A 19,029-nucleotide genomic window follows, 5' to 3' on the forward strand; every position below is an offset into this window, starting at 1 on the left:
TGTATATGTGTGTGTATGTATATGTATGTAGAAAATTAAGAAAGATGAGATAAAGAAATATTTATTTTTAAAAATGATTCTTGTATTACTAGAAAATAATTTTACTTTCACTAAATATATTAACTGTATTAAGACTTACGTGGTTAATATGCTTCCTTATTCTTAAAAATCTTGGTTTAATTATTTGTGAAGAGTGATTTAAAAGTCAGATACTTCAGCTTAATTTAATACTTGGATTTTTTGATTTGTTTTTTGAGTTTTTGTTTTTTTGACCATCAGAGCTAAAAAAGTTATATCACAAAGATATGAAGACACTAATGAGAGTTCATTGTTGACTTCTTATTTTTATTTACCTGTATTTAGCAATTATGCAAAGCCTTGAAAAGTTATTACTAAATTCCCCATTTTCCTGGTGCCAATTAGATGTTCTTACAAACTAAAAAGTGTTGTATTTTTATAATTTTAAAAAATGGGTCTAAAACAAAGGTTTAAGCAGTTTTCGTCCATTTCTTAAAACTATGAAAACACAACACCTTTCCATTAGTTTGGAACTAATTGAACTAATTGTTTTTATCTTTTAATTGCCCTTGGAACTAATTTGTAATTTAGAAATATTATAAATAGATTAGAAAAACTTGTTTCCAAGTTTTTCAATGTTCAGATGAAGTTTTTTTTAAAAAAATAATTGATACAGACATGCTCCCTCAGTAGCGTGAATGTCTTGAAAAAAATTGTTCATTTTAAAAGTCACTTTTTCTCTGAAAGAACATGAATGTTAATTTTTCTGAAATTCTTGTTAGATAGCACAGTACCAACTGTTAGCTGCACAGAGAAAGAGCTGTTAAATTTGCAACGGTTGACTTTCATTTCTTTGAGGATACTAGTCGTGACCTGTGACTTTCTGTCGTGCACACTGTGAGGGTGTGGGTGTCAATCCATTTGTCACATTTTAGTACAGCTTAGTTTATTTTCTTAAAGAGTCAATATAAGTGGGAATTCTACATTTCTTCCTGTACTCCAGTGAATTGTTTTGTACACACATCCCGCTTTGGAAATAATTGGTTTTGAGAATGTATGAAGAAACCCTGTTGTCGGAAGGATATATCACCTGGAGTTGGGGATGGTCATGGTCCTTGCTTGTCCCCTCTCCCAGGAAGACATGGAATGGATGTAGCTAGGTTGGCCAACTTGCATGCCTGTATAGAAATTTGAGTTTTCGTTCTCCTTGCTGGCTTCTGCCAGAGCAATCCTATGAGGAAAATACATTATCTTTATTGGGAAAGAGTGCCCCAGACTTTTGAATCCCATTCATTCATTTTCCACTTAAGTCTGCTGAAGGCATGGAATAAAAACACTCTTCAGAGTTTAAACAAATTCTTATGTGGTAGAAGTCCATTTGGATCACAAGAGAAAGAGCTTTACTACTGGTAGCGTAGAGGTGGAGTGTCATGGCATTGCTTAAAGAAGCAGGAATCTCCAAGCAATCTATCAGAAGCAGAGTTTTTACGCAAATGTGCAAGAAAGGGATGCCAAGATAGCATGTTCTAGAAACTTTTTAGAGGCAGACTATCTGGACAATTTAAGAAAAATTATCTAAGAATTTTTTCCCTTATCTGTAAAACGTAGGTAATAATAGTACTTGCCACATAAATTTTTTGTAAGGATTCCATTAGATAATGCAAGTGAAGCTTTGATTTACTATTAATATATGATTCTTGTTATTATATTATTGTTATTACTAGTTATTATTATTATTATTTAGGTAGCTTTTCCTTCACTTTCCCATGCAACTCTCCTGGTACTTGTCTGGTACTTGTTTAGTCTAGGATAACTAAAGGAGTCCTTAGGTAAAGCAATTTAAGGCAGAGATTGGGACAGACACTCTCTTAACATTACGACAAAGAAGAAGTAATAATAATGCTAACTACCATTAATTGAGCACTTATTTTCTGCCAGGCGCTCTTCTAAGTGCTTTATGTGAATCAATGCATTCAACCCCTTCAAGCCCATGAATTACATACTATTGTTACCTGCATTTTTTACAGTGGAGGAAACTAAGTTACAAAAGGAGGTTGGATTAATTTTTCCAAGGTCAGGCCATCTAGATGATAGCAGGATATGAATCCTGAAAGTGTGGAAGGTCTGACTAGATTTTCAGTAATCTAGCTTGAGGGGTCCTTATGCCCTGTCCTTCCCTCCATTTTTGATGTGAAATTCCTGGAACTCATCCAGCAATGGAACACATTGAAGCCGAATGGCTGGAAACCTTAATGGAAACATAGGTTTCAGCATAGAGAGAAGACCCTGGGCTTAGGATAGGGGTTGGAGCAAGGGAATGAGGCCAGAAGTGGAGGAAGAGAGACAAGAGGTTGGGCCCAGGGTGAAGTACTGTCTCTTCAGCTTAAGAGCGGGCAGCTAAAAAGGGGACCCTGAGTAGGACCGCAACAGCAGAAATGGTTTCGTATTTTGTGTGCTATACAAATGCTCTGGCTAAGGGACAGATTGGTGATGGAAATCCAGCCTCCTTCTCAGCTTGCCAACTCTGTGGGTAGTTCAGACAGAAGGAAGTGAGGATGTCCAGTACACGAAAAATGTAAAGGGATGACAGATCTGAGAGACATTTTGAAAATGTGTTCATGTGTTTGAACTCTGAAGAATAAAGTGTGGTATCTTAGAGGTCATAGTGGAACTGTATACATGGAGATGAGTTTGGGTGAGTTCAAGTGAGTTTGGGTGAGGAAAAGACTCACGGAAGGAACTGGGGGTAGTAACTGATAAAATGTCACATGGTGGAAGAAGATAACAATGAAGGAAGCTCAGAAGAAATGGAGAAGTAGGAGGCAAATCATGAAATGAATGTCCTAAAAACCTACTTAGTGAATCTGAGTTGGGTGGGAAAATATTTTAGTAGTTTGGTACGTAATTCAGTACAAATAAGAATGACTGGAAAAACATCATTTGATTTTGCACTCAAGAGATCTTTGGTGAACTAAGAGGAAGCAATTTGGGGCAATTTGGGGCATGGAGAGGGGATGGAAGTCGTTTTCAAGGAGTTTGGAAGTGAGGGATAATGTGATAGAAGCAAAACTTTTATGAGTTAGAGTCTTGGAGAGTGGGGGAAATAACATGAACAATTGCTGGATCTTGGGAATTTTATTTTTAGGAATATAGAGGAAAGAGAGCCAGAAGAAATATAAAAACTGAAGTTGGAAGTTGGAAAGGTGTAACTAATAGAGCCAGAGGCCACAGAAAACAGTGGCATTGAGGACCTAAGTGGAGACTAAGCCTTACAAGAGACGGTTTCTTGGGAAATGAAAATATACAAGAAAGAAGAGGTGAGAGTATAGAAATTTTTATCTTTAATGAAAAATTGAGGATGATTGCAAAGGGTTCATGGACCCAATTCTAGCGTGTGTGTGTGTGTGTGTGTGTGTGTGTGTGTGTGTGTGTGTGTGTATAGGCTTCTGTACAGCAGCAAGCGATTCTCTGATGCCAGCAGTGTCCAAGAATTCAGCTCAATTCTGACACGATCTGATTCTAACCAGAAATAGAATCAAATTCCACAGGTAAAGTTCTCAGTCCCACAAGATCACCCTCCATCTCAGACACCAGTTTCAAGCCCAGGCTGGTTACCTGTGTTGCTGAGCTACTGGCTACAAACCAGAGGTTCCCGCATTCTCCTCCTCGGTTTCGAATAATTTGCTAAAATGGCTCATAGAACTCAGGAAAGCTTATTTACTCACTAATTACAAACTTATTATAAAAGAATATTAAAGGATATGAATCAATAGCCAGATGAAGAGATACATAGGGTGAGGTCCTGAACAAAGGAGCTTCTGTCATCCTGGAGCGTGGAGCCTGGCAGTGTGGCACATGAGGTGTTCTGGTTTCCCTACATGGAAGCTCCCTAAGAAAGGGTAAAAGCTGTCCTTTTGGGTTTTTATGGAGGCTTCATTGCACAGTCATGATTGACTAAATCATTGGCCAATGGCTATTGATTCAACCTCCAACCCCTCTCCCCAGGAAATCAGGGGGTGGGACTGAAAGTTCTAACCCTCTAATCACAGAGTTGGTTTTCCTGGTGACCAGCCTCCGTCCTTTGGGTGGAACCCAAGTCACCTTCCCTGGAGCTTTTTGTGGAACTGAAGGCAAGAGACCAAATGTTATCTTTTTTGCCCTTATTGATCAGGAAATGTCAAGGGCTTTGGGAGCTGTGAGCCAGGAACTGTGGATGAAGACCAAATATTTATCATATATATATATATATTTGGCCACTGTGTATGTATGCTTGTATATATATATATATTTCTCATATATATTTGGTCATCTGGATGACCAAATATATAAATATTCTATAAATCACAGTATTGCAATAACTCTTAGTTCTCAGTGGAGGAAGAGGCAAGATAGGGAAGTGGGGGAGGGCAGAGATAGACAAGGTTTTTTTGAGCAGCCATTATGGGGAATGGGGAGAAAAGTCAACCAAGGAGAAATAACAATAGAGAGCATTTTTTTCTCAATAGATATTTTTTTCTCGACAGATATTTATTGAGTATTATTTATCTCATGATATGGTACTGTGTGCCTGCAAGAGGGAAAAGAAAACATCCTTTCTTTGCCAGGCAAATCTAATTGGGGAGCCGATACACAAAAATAGCTGCAGATAGGAGGTATCAGATGAGAATCAAGTGAATGTATGCAGCAAATGCACAATGAATTCAAAGATAACTATGGAATGTTTCTTGGAGGATAAAGAACTTAAAGAGTGCCTAGAACTGGCTGGCAGATGTGGGTGGTGGTTAGGCAAGGTTTAATGAAGAATATTAACCCCAATTGGAGTCCTAAAGAAAAAGTAGATGTAGACATATAAGTAGGACATTACAGGCACAGAACTTAAAATCGATAGACACAACGTTTAAGCACCAAACTAGCTCACTTTACCTGGGACACAGTCCTCATGTAATTCGATCACATCTGGGGCTCTAGAGTCTTGCGTGGCAGGCTGGAAAATGTGTACTGTTCCAGGACATTAGAGAGCCATTGAAGGTTTTTGGACTTGGGAACAACATAGAGTGATGTTTTAGTAACATTAGTGTAGCTGATGTAAAGTACAGATTGCAGAGTTATAGTAACAGTCAAGGCAAGAAGCACTCGAGTATTTCTTCACTGTTTTAAAGCCTGGTGAATGCTATAATTACCAGGAGAATCCCATAGATTCATCAATTTCCCTCCTTTTCTTCCTTTCCAAAGACATCTGTGGTGTCTTTGATTTCTGGTTCTTTAACTCCTTCAAATTTTCAGTCATTTAAAAAAATCTCCTATCCTTCCTCTTGGCTTCGTGTGCCCTGTCTTCCACTGCTCTTTTTGTATAAGCTGTCCTGCTCTCTGTCTTGACTTGATTCAGAGAGAGAGGCCTGCACATTTCAGCCTCACCATAGAGAATGCCAATAAACTGATGGCCTGCGTCACTCAATTCCTAACGTTACGTACATATTCCATAATATTTGCTAAGCTTTCTATGGCTACTAGTGTTTGATATCATTTTATTAAATGAGTTCAATAAAGTATTTCTGCCTTTCTTTTGGTATCATGACCAACAGAGGAGCATAGTAAATTTGGTGTGGTTGCATTTGTGACTGCATAGTAGCTCCAGGAACCCTAGAAGTTTCTTACCATTTTACTAAGTTTTCACTCAATTTTAATTAAATTTGAAAACCTTTAAAATTGAGATCAGAAATTCATATACCTTAATTTGATTTTTTTACTCTCTTTAAAATACCAAAATATTGCATTGATTGCTGTTGGATAAATTGTTTTTTCTTTTAAAAATTATCTATTTCTGCCTTCTCTTACTGTGACTTAGTATCTAAAACATAGTGGATATTAAAATATATGAGATGAAAATATATCAAGGGTGAAAGTGAATAGAAGTCTTGATCCTGTAATATAGATATATCTAAACACACAGTGTGATCCTGATGGCACTTGGATCCCTAATAATCTCCCTTTAAAAGCATCATTATAGTATTGATAGCTTCGTAGTCTCCTGAAATTATTTTTAAGTTACTTGAGACTTTAGAAGGTAGAAATTCTGAGTAATTAATACTTAATGCAATTTTACTGAAAGCAATAAGAAAGCATCAAGTAGTTAAATTAACTTTTTAATTCTGAGGTAATTTATGAATGATTCAGTCCTGCTCTTCTGCTTGAAACCTTTTTCCTTTAGTAAAAGAGGACAAACTTGGTTTTATCTTGAGAGTTCAAGAAGGAGTAAAAAATGAGTAGAAAGAAGTCTTTATTCTGGAAAATGGATCTGATTTCGAAGTTCAACTGGAATAAGCAATTGTTAAATTTTGTGTAGAAAATTGTATCTAATTTCATAATTATCTGATTATTTTATTTATTGAGTAAACGAAGCATACTGTTTTGTAAAGTCTATGAATAAATACTTTTTCCAACCATGACAGATGAAGTGAAAACAAAGAGAGTGAACAAAAATGGAAGGGGGTCATGGATCTGCATCTGCATGGAGGAAGAGGGCAGTACTTTGGGGGAGTGCAATTTACATGAGCATCTGGGTCTTTTGTCATGTTTTGGATGGATGACCCGAGTCTGATATATCGGTGAATAGCATTAACAAAGGTCTCATTGTCAAAGGCTAGGAAGAAAAATGCAATTAGCCACAGCAATGAGGTGATGTCTGTGTTTGGGGGAAAAACTGATACCTAACTGGCTATAGAAAAAACTGAAATGATACCATCAGTAAAAGGCGAGATGTGTGTGTGTGTGTGTGTGTGTGTGTGTGTGTGTGTGTGTGTGTGTGTATCCACTATATAGTGATCTTAACTCAGTGGGATATGACAAAAAATTCATTTTTTTGATAGTGTTTGGATTATGTGATGAAAATGGATATGTACCTGTTACTAACGAAATGACCTGATAAACTCAGTGAATTCATAATTCATAATACACCAATTTCACCGACCTGACAATACTGGTGAATACTGCTTTGCAATACTGTTTGTTTTCTATTTAAAGAAAATTAGAATTAAGTAAAAGTGCACTGGAGTTCAAAAGAAGTTTGTTCTTTTTTTTTTTTCTCTCTCTCTATAAACCATGCCATCCAGAGTAGGGAACCATATCTAATCTCCCAATTAGGTCAGGCCCCAGGATAATCAATCTCTTTAACAGCAGATGCCTTGTTTTAGCAAATGAATGCTTGGTTTCAAAAGCAGTTTTGTGTTGAGAGAGGAGTGCAGTTGGCATGGGTGATTAGAACCCTTTTAAACCCTTTAAAAAGCTTCTGTAGATTGTTTTATGCCCACACTTTGTGAACTGAAGTAACTGCTGTATATATCCATCTTAAAATGAACATGGTGAGGACTTTCTACAGCCTGTGAGAACATCTACATGCATATAAATGGAGCTATTTTAAGTCCAAAATGTTAATACCCATTTGAATTACGCTGTGATTTTGATAACATCTAAAACCAGTGGATATGTTTTTAGTAGGTGCTCCTCATGTTTATTAAGTATGCTCATCATCAATGACAATAACTTAATTATTAGATTAACATTTTTTTAGACTGAAAATACAATAAGTTAACATGATTCTCATATTTGTTATTTGGACTGCATTTATATTAGTTTGTGAATGCCTTTTTTCATGTCTGGTGCCTTTTCAGTTCATATCCATGCTCTATGCAAATGGACAGTGTGAGGCAACTGTGAAATCAAGAAGAGATAATTAAAAATTAAAGTTTATAAGCAATGTGTATTAAGTTAAAACTATAAATTGACTGAATTTTGCTCACAACTCCATTTAATCTAAGATAGTGAAATGTAGTGAGATACTTTTCAATATGGTAAAACAAAAAAAATTCTAAGCCTTCAATAAATTATTTTAGATAATCATTGTTCAAAATGTGATTGCTGGAACTTATCAGTGATGCCTGAAAGTGATACAAAAATAACTCACGATGCCCCAAATTACCTATTGCCTTTTTTAGGAGAGAAGATTACAAAATTAAAAGCATGGCATTGAAACATTTGCAAGGTAGTTAAGAAAAAAAACATTCTCCAACCTATTTTGTCTGTTACCATTCAACTTTATTGTATAATTGTCAGTTCTACCAGTTTTTCTCCTCTCTTAAAAATTGTTTCAAACATGCCTAATTTGTGGAAAGTAAATATTTTTTATAGTGAAGGTTGATAAAAACATCTTACAAAAAATTGAAAGCAGATGGTCTTTAAGAAACATTTATTGCTAATTCTTACCTTTCACACAACTGCTGGTAAATGTATAGGATTATATTACTTTTTAAAGTAAGGTTTTAAGGCTAAATTGGTAGATAAGCTAGAGATGCAATGGAAAAAGATTTCTTAAATACAGGCCTTCTTTAAAAAAAAAAACATTTTAATTAATTAATTAATTTTTTGGCTGCATTGGGTCTTCGTTGCTGCACGCAGGCTTTTCTCTAGTTGCTGTGAGCCAGGGTTGCTCTTCCTTGTGGTGTGTGGGCTTCTCATTGCGGTTGGCTTTCTCTTGTTGCGGAGCACAGGCTCTAGGTGCACAGGCTTCAGTAGTTGTGGCATGCAGGCTCAGGAGTTGTGGTTCACGGGCTTAGCTGCTCCGCATCATGTGGGACCTTCCCGGACCAGGGATCGAACCCGTGTTCTGTGCATTGGCAGGTGGATTCTTAACCACTGTGCCACCAGGGAAGTCCAGAATACAGGCACTCTTAATAATACCAGATACCAAAATAGAACTATGATGTTCACTCATGCTTATTCTAATGTGTAACAGCATTTCAATATGATTAGTAGAATAGCTTCTGTATATTAAGAACTTCTGTATATTAAAATTTTTAGCTGGAAGACAGTTTAATGTCCAGATCTGTTACTGAGCTACATTTTAGATATTAAACTTAATTTAATTATTATAGCATATCAGGCAGTATACATTTAATTTAATGAAATTAACACTTAGGTTTATACAATAGCTTTCTTACTCAGATCCCAATGGTCTTCAGAATCCAGAGATTTCCAAGCTGAAATTCTTCATTTTCATGGAACTCTTGTAGCTAAATTTATATATGGATTATTTCTTCCTTGACAGGCACACACATTCACTATAGTATGAAAAAAAAGTCTGAAAGAAAATATAGTGAAATGTATATCTTTGGGTGATGGGTAGATTTGGAGTGACTTATTAAATCTTCTTTACTGTATAGTATAGGCTTTATGATTCTTTTATAGTTAGGAAAAACATAAATATTTTCAGTTTCAAAAAAACATAACAATTCCAGGATAGGTGATACGTAATTTGACAATAATTTTTTTTTAACATTTTTTTTGATGTGGACCACTTTAATAGTCTTTATTGAATTTGTTACAATATTGCTTCTGTTTTATGTTTTGGTTTTTTGGCTGTGAGGCATGTGAGATCTTTGCTCCCCAGCCAGGGATCAAACCCTCACCCCATGCATTGGAAGGCAAAGTCCTAACCACTGGACTGCTGCTAGGGAAGTCCCCTTGATAATAATTTTATAATATAGTTTGACAATAACTTTTTTTTTTCTCTTGAAATTATGTAAAACCTGTAGGGGCAAATACCCTGTTCTTTCCTTGGCACTGCTGATTTGTCCATACTGTTGAAATAAACCACTCAGGGGAAGGTATACTTTAATGACTGTAAACTATAAGGAATACATTAAAGCATCCCAGGAATGACCCAAAATAACAAACAGTAAACATGGTAAACAGAAATTGTATCTATCCAGGATTTTTCAACCCTATTACACTATGAAAAATTATTGAAGGCCCCCAGAGACCTTTTGTTTATGTAGCTTATGAGTATTTATCACATTAGATATTAAATCTGAGAAATCTTTGAAATATTTATTTATTAATTCACTTAAAATAATAATGAATACCAATTATGTGTTAAAATACATAATGTAGATTTTTCAGAATAACGACAAGGAGTAGTGAAAAGAGTGGCACTGTTTTACATTTTTGTAAATGTCTTTAATATATGCCTTAATAGAAGACAGCTGGATTCTTTTATCTGCTTCTGCATTCAATTTGTTGCAATATGGTATTTAGGTTGAAGTATATGAAGAAAACTTGGCTTCATGCAAATATGTAGTTGTAAAGAGAGGATAATTTTAATAACTTTTTCAGCTAATTGTGGATATTTCTTCTTTAATAGTACACCAAATGTCAACAAGTAATAGTTTGTTAGACACTAGTTGCAATGTGAAATCTGAAACCATATCAATAAACTTTTAATACTTTGGAGGTAACTTTACATATATGAATTCATCAGATATGAGCAGTGTAGGAATACAGTAAAGGCCTGATCAGTGGTTGCTGGCATGGTATTCTACTGTTGCAGAGCTCTGTCCTCACTGTAAGTAGGAACAAAAGTGTTTCCAAACAAAACCTTTGTTTGAGCCCTGAGAACCAAAATATTGATTTCCAAAAGAAAATATTTGTTTCAATTGTGACAAATATTTTTATGGCAGAAATTGAAGGCAAAATACACATTTTGCATTATGACACTCATATGTCAGATCTTATTAAAAGTAATTTAGAATGTTCCTACACATTGCTTTTGATGATGTCTCTTTTCTTTGTAAACATTTGTACAAAATGCCTCAACAAGGAACCTATTATAAAAACTTCTTGGTTTTTCCTGGTGGCTCAGTGGTTGAGAGTCCGCCTGCCGACGCAGGGGACACGGGTTCGTGCCCTGGTCCAGGAAGATCCCACGTGCCGCGGAGCGGCTGGGCCCGTGAGCCATGGCCGCTGAGCCTGCGCGTCCGGAGCCTGTGCTCCGCAACGGGAGAGGCCACAACAGTGAGAGGCCCGCGTACCGCAGAAAAAAAACCAAAAGAAACAAACAAAAAACTTCTTAAAGTCCTCCTTCCTTCAAAATGAGGTCATGTGGAGGACATGTTTTCATGTCCTTTTTTTAATGGCAAAAACAATGATGTCACTCTTTACTAACAAGTCCAATAGCAATGTTCGAGAATTCCTGCGGATGTGGTTATCAAATATATTCAAGATTCCAAGGAAACCATCCTTTATCCTCCCTACTCTCCCAGAATAGATCAGATTCTCCTAATGTGCACTCTCATTCCTACAATCTTGTATTTCCCCATATTGCACTCATTGCAGTTGCTAATTACTTCTTTGCACAATCAGTTGATTACTAACTGCTTCTCTCACTATACTGTTAGCTCCAAGAAGGAAAGGTCTAAGCCAGATTTTCCATCTCATCCGCAGAACCTCCAGCACAGTCTTTGGCACGCGATGGGAACTCCTTAAGAGTTGCAGAATATATGATAGAATACTTCTGAGCATTTAATGCACTTTGGAGTCCCCGGAGTATTTTCCTATACCTTTTATATTTCGGGATTCTTCGTCCTCCTTGAAATTGGCTTTTGTGATAAATCTGAGTCCTTGTTTCTTTCTCACCTCCTTGATTGTTCCATTTTTGTCTTCCTCCATGGCTTCTGTTTTAATTTCTAGTTCTTTAAGGCAAGCATGAAGTTCTGTCTTGCCCTTTACTATTTTTCTCTTTTATACACTTTCTCTCAGTTAGCCATAACCTCTGAGGTTCTCAAATCTAAATCCCTAATCCCAATCTCTCCCTCAAACCATGGTTCTGCATCTGCCAGGTAGTCTCTCTACATTTCCAACCAGATATTCATCTTTAAAGCCAATAGACCTCGGACTCAATTCATCATCTTTCATCCTACGTCAGTTGTCCCCTGTGCTTCTCCACGTCCTGGCAGTTGCGTTTGTGCCGCCTTTACCTTTGCTTTCACTGAGTCCTGCCAGGTCTCTGTCTCTCTCAGGGGCCATGTTTCCATCCCAGTTACCATGACGTCAGCTCACACCTTGGCTTTCTGCTGTCTGTCCTGTGGTGATAGCATTTATGCTCCCCCTTCTCTGTGCTGGTTCTTGTGGTTTTAGTACATCTTGTATACTGGTATGAGAGTAACTTTTCCCACAGAATTTTTCTCTTAAAAACTCTCATTCAATTAATAATTTGAACATTGCCTGGGCATTTGATGGTATTAAGGAATTTTAAAATAAATAAATAAACTTATTTATTTACTTATTTATTTTTGGCTGTGTTGGGTGTTCATTGCTGCACGCGGGCTTCCTCCAGTTGCGGCAAGCGGGGGCTACTCTTCGTTGCGGTGCACAGGCTTCTCATCGCAGTGGCTTCTCTTGTGGAGCATGGACTCTAGGTGCGTGGGCTTCAGTAGTTGTGGCATGTGGGCTCAGTAATTGTGGCTTGTGGGCTCTGGAGCACAGGCTCAGTAGTTGTGGTGCACGGGCTTAGCTGCTCCGCAGCATGTGGGATCTTCCCAGACCAGGGCTCAAACCCATGTGCCCTGCAGTGGCAGGCGGATTCTTAACCACTGCGCCACCAGGGAAGTCCCCAAGGAATTATGATTTTTAGATCTGATAGTGGTTTTGAGGTTGTATTAGAAAGGAAACGAGACCCTTATCTTTTATGCATACATACTGAAATATTTATGAATAATTGATATGCTCCCTGGATTTGATTCAAATCATATGGAGTGAGAAAACATGGATGGGAGTGTAGATAGATAGGCCAGAGTTGATGCTCACTCAGACTAGTTGATGGGCACACGGAGGTTCACTATACTGTTCCTTATAATCTTACGTATGGTTGAAATTTTGCATAATAAAAATTATTTTAAGTCAACTCTTTAGTTCTTTAAGTGCTCGTAAAATAAAGTCCAAACTCTTTATTTAGGAATAGAAAGCCGCAAGCCAATCCCAGTCTATCCTCCCAGTGTCATTGGCCAGTGTCTCCCACGTATATCCTTTGCTCATGTGGCAGATTAGCAGACTCTTCATTGTGTGTGTGAACGTCTTTCCCCAATCCTCTGCATTCCTGTATACTTCTTACTGTGAGCACCTTGGCTGCAGGATTGCCTTTAGTCTAGGTATAAGGTAGTTTGCAAGAGCTGTACATCGCCATAAAGCCATCAACCAATGACAAAGAGGGTTGGCGATTAAATTCCCCAGCTGTTTTCTCTTTTGGGTGGATCCCCCAGAAGTCTCCAATGGACTTGAGTTCCAGTTGCCCACACTGGTATCTTACTATTGAACACATTAGTATTGCTTTCCTTCCCTTCTTGGTCTCACCTCTCCACTTCTGTACTGGATCAGTTGCATCGAGTCCTAGTTTCAGGCTCTTCTAGGGGGTCCCCAATCTCACTCAGCTGTAAACTCATCCTTTTCTGGTTCTGTGCCTTTGTTCAAGCCATGCTCTTGGCCATGCATGCCCCTCCATACCTATTATTTATATCATTGCCTTTTCTAATCTTAAATTTTAAAACAATGCTAGTTTTAGAAAACTCTGAATATGTCAACATTACAGAGAAAACAAAAACCATTCATGGTTACAACACCCCACAGACGAACATTTTCTTTAGTCTTTCTCTGTGTGTGTGTGTCTGCCATCATCTGACCATTTTCCTGGGGCTTGAAGATCCACTTCCAAGATGGTTCACTCACATGGTTCTTGGCAGGACCCCTTGGTTCCTCACTGGCTTTGGCAGAAGGTTTCGGTTCCTTGCATGTTGGCCTAACAGGGCATCCTGAGTGCTCACACGACAGGGCAGCTGGTTTCAGCAGGGAACGTGATTTAAGAGAGAGAGCAAGAAGAAAGTTACAATGTCTTATTATGACTTACCCTTGAAGGTAACGTACCACTTCTGCCTTATTCCACTGGTCACACCAATGAACCCAGATACAAGGTAGGAGGAAACTATACAGGGGCGTGAATATTATGAGGTTGGGAACATTGAGGGCATCTTTGAAGCTGGCTAGCAGAGCTAGTTTGTAATCTGGTGCTGCTTTGGGGGTTTTCAAAAACTGCCTTTAGGGTATCTCTTTTTTATGTCTTTCTAGCCTGGCCTCTGAAGAGAAATCATTTCATGTCCCTTTTCACTGTGTCTCATCTGCCTCTTTAAGATCTCAGACTTTCTTCTAGTTCTATATTAATGATACTGTTTTTCTTTGTTTGTTACTATTCTGAAAATTTTCCAATTCTACGAATAAGACTCAGGCATCTTTTTCAAACCACTCCCATTTCTTCCTAATTTATTTTTTAAAAAATATGTATTTAATTTTTGGCTGTGTTGGGTCCCACTTGCAGCATGCAGGCTCTTCGTTGCAGTGCACAGGCTTCTCTCTCTAGTTGTGGCATGCAGGCTCTAGAGTGTATGGGCTCTGCAGTGGCAGCACAGGCTCTCTAGTTGTGGCTTGCATGCTCAGTAGCCGTGGTGCACGGGCTTAGTTGCCCCACAGCATGTGGGATCCCATTTCTCCATCAGGGATCGAACCCACGTCCCCTGAATTGGAAGGTGGATTCCCAACCACTGGACAGGGAAGTCCCCCCTTTCTTCCTAATTTCTAAAGCATATCTGATTTCTAGATTTAGAATGTTCCAGAAACATCCCTGTTAAATCACTTTCTTAGGCTTTGTTGCCTTATTTTCAGGATTGTTTCTTTACCTTAAGAAAAGAAGGTGAAATAGTCTTTTTATTATAACAGCTTCCTCCATTTTTAGTTGTTCGTTGATAAAATCTATTACGCTTCCCTTGGTGAAATAAGAGTTTGGGTCTCATATCTAAAATACCATCAGAATCTGTGCATTAAAGACGGTCTGTGTTATAGTGGTGAGAGGGTAAGTTTTGAGGCCATACGCAAAGCTGCATGACTCCTGAAGTGAACCCTTTCACAGATTTCTCCTTGGCCCTGAGTATAGTTTAAAGCAGAATAAGAAGGAAGATTATCAAGGCAGCTGAATTTCACCTGCCCATCAAGGGCCAGCACTGGGAATTTAAAACTAAGACTCCACCCATTAGCATTATGGCCCTTATGGAACTTTGTTGCCTTTGGATTTAAGTCATGAAGATATTTTCTAATAATTTATCCAAACATTTCACATTCATGAAATTATTTATTTTAGCGATAATGTAAAGTTTATAGCATAACATTAAATTTAATTAAACCTTCAAAACAACGTAAATAGACATTACAATTAAAATAAAACTATGACAGGATGTACATGTGGTCAGCAGGGAAAACTTGTTCTACAATTATTTTGTAATTCAACTATAAAATTAGTTCAAAAACTACACTTGTTTTTTCAGTACCTATCAATAAAAATTGCAGAGTTTTGTCATTTGAAGATTGTAATTCATGATTGAACATAATGAGGAGTCCTTAATGGGGGATGTGCCTTTTCTTAAATGTCCCATTTTTATAACTTTGGACCCTCAACATTCTTCAAATGCAGCACTCATTTTCCTGCTCTCGCTTCTTCAGTTTGAAGGCTAATTTGTTAGCTTTCTTCTCTGCTCTCTGTTCCCTGTGCTCTTCTTTTATAACTTGCTTTCTTGCTCTTTTATTTTCTTTGCTTTCATTTTTAGAACATGCTTGAGTTGATACCTTAAGTAGATCACTGCCATTAATCATCTGCACATATTAACTTGTTTTGCTGTGAGTCCTTTCTTTGGTAAGCCATTGAGAGGTATTCCTGTTATATTAAATACTTGGATTTGTTTGGGCTTTGGTTAATATTTGACAAGCTAAGGATGGTTGAATAAATGTGAGCATGTGCTGCAAATGAATTCACAATCCCACGTCTCTTTTGCTTCTTCTAGAACTAGAGAAACCATCTCTTCTTCCTCAGACTCATCAATCTCATTAACTGGCAAACCTTCATCCTCGGAGTCTTAAAGTGTATTCAGCTTCATACAATTCTCTGCCTTCTCTTTGCATTCGCCATTAAAAACTTCATGTAAGCGATTGCTATCTATTGGTACATGAATGCAACCCTCCAGTTTGCTATTATCTGGCGCTCCAATCTTATCATCTTAATTGCTCATAAAACTTCACTAACTGCTCGTGTAGGGTCAGCTGCTCATTTCTTCTCGCAGCTGAGGAAGTAATAGAATTCTCTATGAAGTGACTTTTTATTTCTTCTTCCTAAAAAAAAGGGCTCCCTGTGACTTCATGAGGTTTGCACAGGCAGACGAATCATCTGCATTTGAGAATGGGCTTTAAAAATCATAGTCACCATTTCTCCCTATCACTTTCCTTCCCATCCATATCTTTCCACTCACTGCCATTTTCAGCTTTAGATTTCTTTCCATCTATTCCCTCTTTGTCTCTTGTTCCTCATCAGCCTGAAGGATAAAATCATTTTCACAAAGATGCTGGATAACAAAGTCGAAATCATCACCAAGAGCTGCAACAACGTCAGGATCCAAATCCAGTTGAGGACCCAAAACAGCAGCTGTTTTATTTACCAATTCAATATCTTCCTTAAATTCTGATGCAAACTCTGATTAAGGCAAAGTAATTCCATGGCCTAGAATTATTAAAGTTTCCTCTTTCTCATCTCTCCTGTTATGCTGCAGGTATTTTGAATTTAAGCACATAGGGCCCAGGTGATTCTTTCAAGTGCTGTAGGTAGTTATAATCATTGTCAAAGAACTCTTCATAACTTCCTCTGTTTTGCTCACATTCTTCATCATTTATTTTGTGTAGGCAACAGAACACTCTAGGGTGCATTTTCATCTGCTACTAAAGACTCTTTGGCTCGAATGGACCATGTGGAAAAGACACAGTTTTCCTCTCTCTAAAGAGCTTTCCCCCTCATTCTATTGCTGTGTGGGACTCACACCAAGAACAGTGACCTGAGTGTCCCAGAGCAGGTGACACATCTTGGAAGTGGACAAGGCCTACCTAGTAGCCACGTCTTAAGGCCATGCCATACATCTGCTCTTGGACTTCACAGTGCAGGTCTGAAGAATTGGCTCAGAGACACAATAAAAGCTACAAATATTATTCCATCCAACAATGCCTAAAAACACTTAATCCCTGCCTCAGCTACACCTGCAAGGTCAGCCAAAGCTGTCAAACGAGTCTCAAGTTACCTGTCTGACTCTGTGCCCCACTCAGGCTTGAAAACCCACATGGCCTAACACAGTAAAGCCCCAGCCTTGATCAAAACACTGATTTCCCATGCTATTTTGTCCCCTCCCTCATCCATTTCTTATTTATTTCTCAAGGTTGCCTGCCCGTTTACCAAGATGTTGGAGTCTGAGTGGATCAATAAGTATTTGATCCCTCTGTCCATCCTGAGTCTAGAACCAATATAGAGACAGATGTAGGCTCCCAAGAGAAGAAAATACTCACTTAATATATTCACTTTTATTAAAAAGAAAGCTGATTTCTAGAATCAGAGAATTCCAGAGATTGTCCTTTTTCTTTTTATTTATTTATTTTTGTGTGTGTGTGGTATGTGGGCCTCTCACTGTTGTGGCCTCTCCTGTTGCGGAGCACAGGCTCCGGACACGCAGGCTCAGCGGCCATGGCTCACGGGCCCAGCCGCTCCGCGGCACGTGGGATCTTCCCGGACCGGGGCACGAACCCATGTCCCCCGCATCGGCAGGCGGACTCTCAACCACTGCGCCACCAGGGAAGCCCAAACCTCACTCTTATGGCAGGTCCCTTACTCCATCACAGAGAGCTGTGCATGGCTCCTGAGGTCAGGTTGTCACTGAAAGAGGAATGGCTTATATTGAATGGCCCAGTTGATTCTCCCAAACTTTCCAGTCGGGTACATCATTCCTCACCTGATTGGAGCCGAAGGCAGAATGGTTAGTTACTTAAGTCGATGAACTTCTCCATAAAACCTGAAGCCAGGTAAATGGAACTCCCTCCGGGTAGATATGTCCCCTGTCCATCAATATGTGAGAGGTAATTTCAGTGCCCCCCAGTCCACCCCCAGTTTTAAGGCTGAGGTAGTTAGTTAGCTCAGAGGCAACTGATTCAGAAGATGGAGCAGTCATCAGAGGAAAGTACCAGTAGCACATCTAGTCTCATCCCTGATGATAACTGTTTCTGCTATATAGGTAACCTACTAGTCAGTGAAAATGTTCAGATTTGGATAACAGAAAGTTTAGTTAGAAAGGTCAAATCAAATTTCCTCCATTTAACTTTCATGATTTTTCCCCTCCAGTCTGAATTATAGAACAGAAAATGGAAATGACCATTTGCTAGCATTCTTCATGCCACTGAAGAATGGTCCTACCATATTATGTGGAGGCTAGGTGTAAATTAGAGGATATGCTCCCACTTTGTTTTATGAGGCATTGACATGTCTGTCTTATATTTTTTATTTTCTATAGAGATAACAATCTGAGAATTGCTTGAGAATGTTTGAGAATGATGCAAAAAAAGAATCTTGGGTTAGGTTTGGAAGCAAATATTATAATTTAAAATATAATGTAGTCCATAAGAAAATGCATTGATTTACATGTTTTAAATAACTGATTGTGACATTTGAAGTGATTATAATATAGCAGGTAGAGAGAAAATTATATCTTTGTAAATATAAGTCAGTGCATTAAGAGCAAGAAATTAGTATTGTGAAATTCCAAAATTAATTTGTTGTATCAAATATACCCAATATTCCTCTTTCCTCTTTTTTATTTTTGTCATCTAATGGATTAATTGTATACTTTTTTTGGAGTCCATTTTACCTCCATAGTTAGCTTATTAACTGTAACTCTTGGCCATCTTACTTGCTGGGTTGTTTTAGAGTGTGTGTTATACATCTTTAACTTATCACAGTCTACCTCCAAGTGATCATCTATTTTACATATAGAATGAGAATATAAATATAGTATACTTCCATTACTTTACTCTCTGCCTTTTTGCTACTGTCATCATGCAGTTTACTTCTAGATATCTTAAGCACCTAATACATTGTCCCCATTTTTACTTTGAATGGTTGATTATATTTGAAAGATTAATAATAATAAAATAATAATTTAGAAATTTTCTTTTTTTATTGAAGTGTAGTTGATTTACCTTGTTGTGCCCATCTCTGCTGTGCAGCACAGTGACTGAGTTATACACACGTATACGTTCTTTTTTAATATTCTTTTCCATTAT

At 37.9% G+C, this 19,029-nt stretch overlaps 1 pseudogene; it reads right to left on the reverse strand.

The window, feature by feature from the left end:
• Window positions 1-7,664: 7,664 nt before the first annotated feature.
• LOC131758215 (protein LTV1 homolog) lies at window positions 7,665-18,620 on the reverse strand (annotated as a pseudogene).
• Window positions 18,621-19,029: the final 409 nt, after the last annotated feature.

The sequence above is a fragment of the Kogia breviceps genome, chromosome 6 (genome assembly GCF_026419965.1).
Source record: "Kogia breviceps isolate mKogBre1 chromosome 6, mKogBre1 haplotype 1, whole genome shotgun sequence".
In the NCBI taxonomy this organism is placed as follows: Eukaryota; Metazoa; Chordata; class Mammalia; order Artiodactyla; family Physeteridae; genus Kogia; species Kogia breviceps.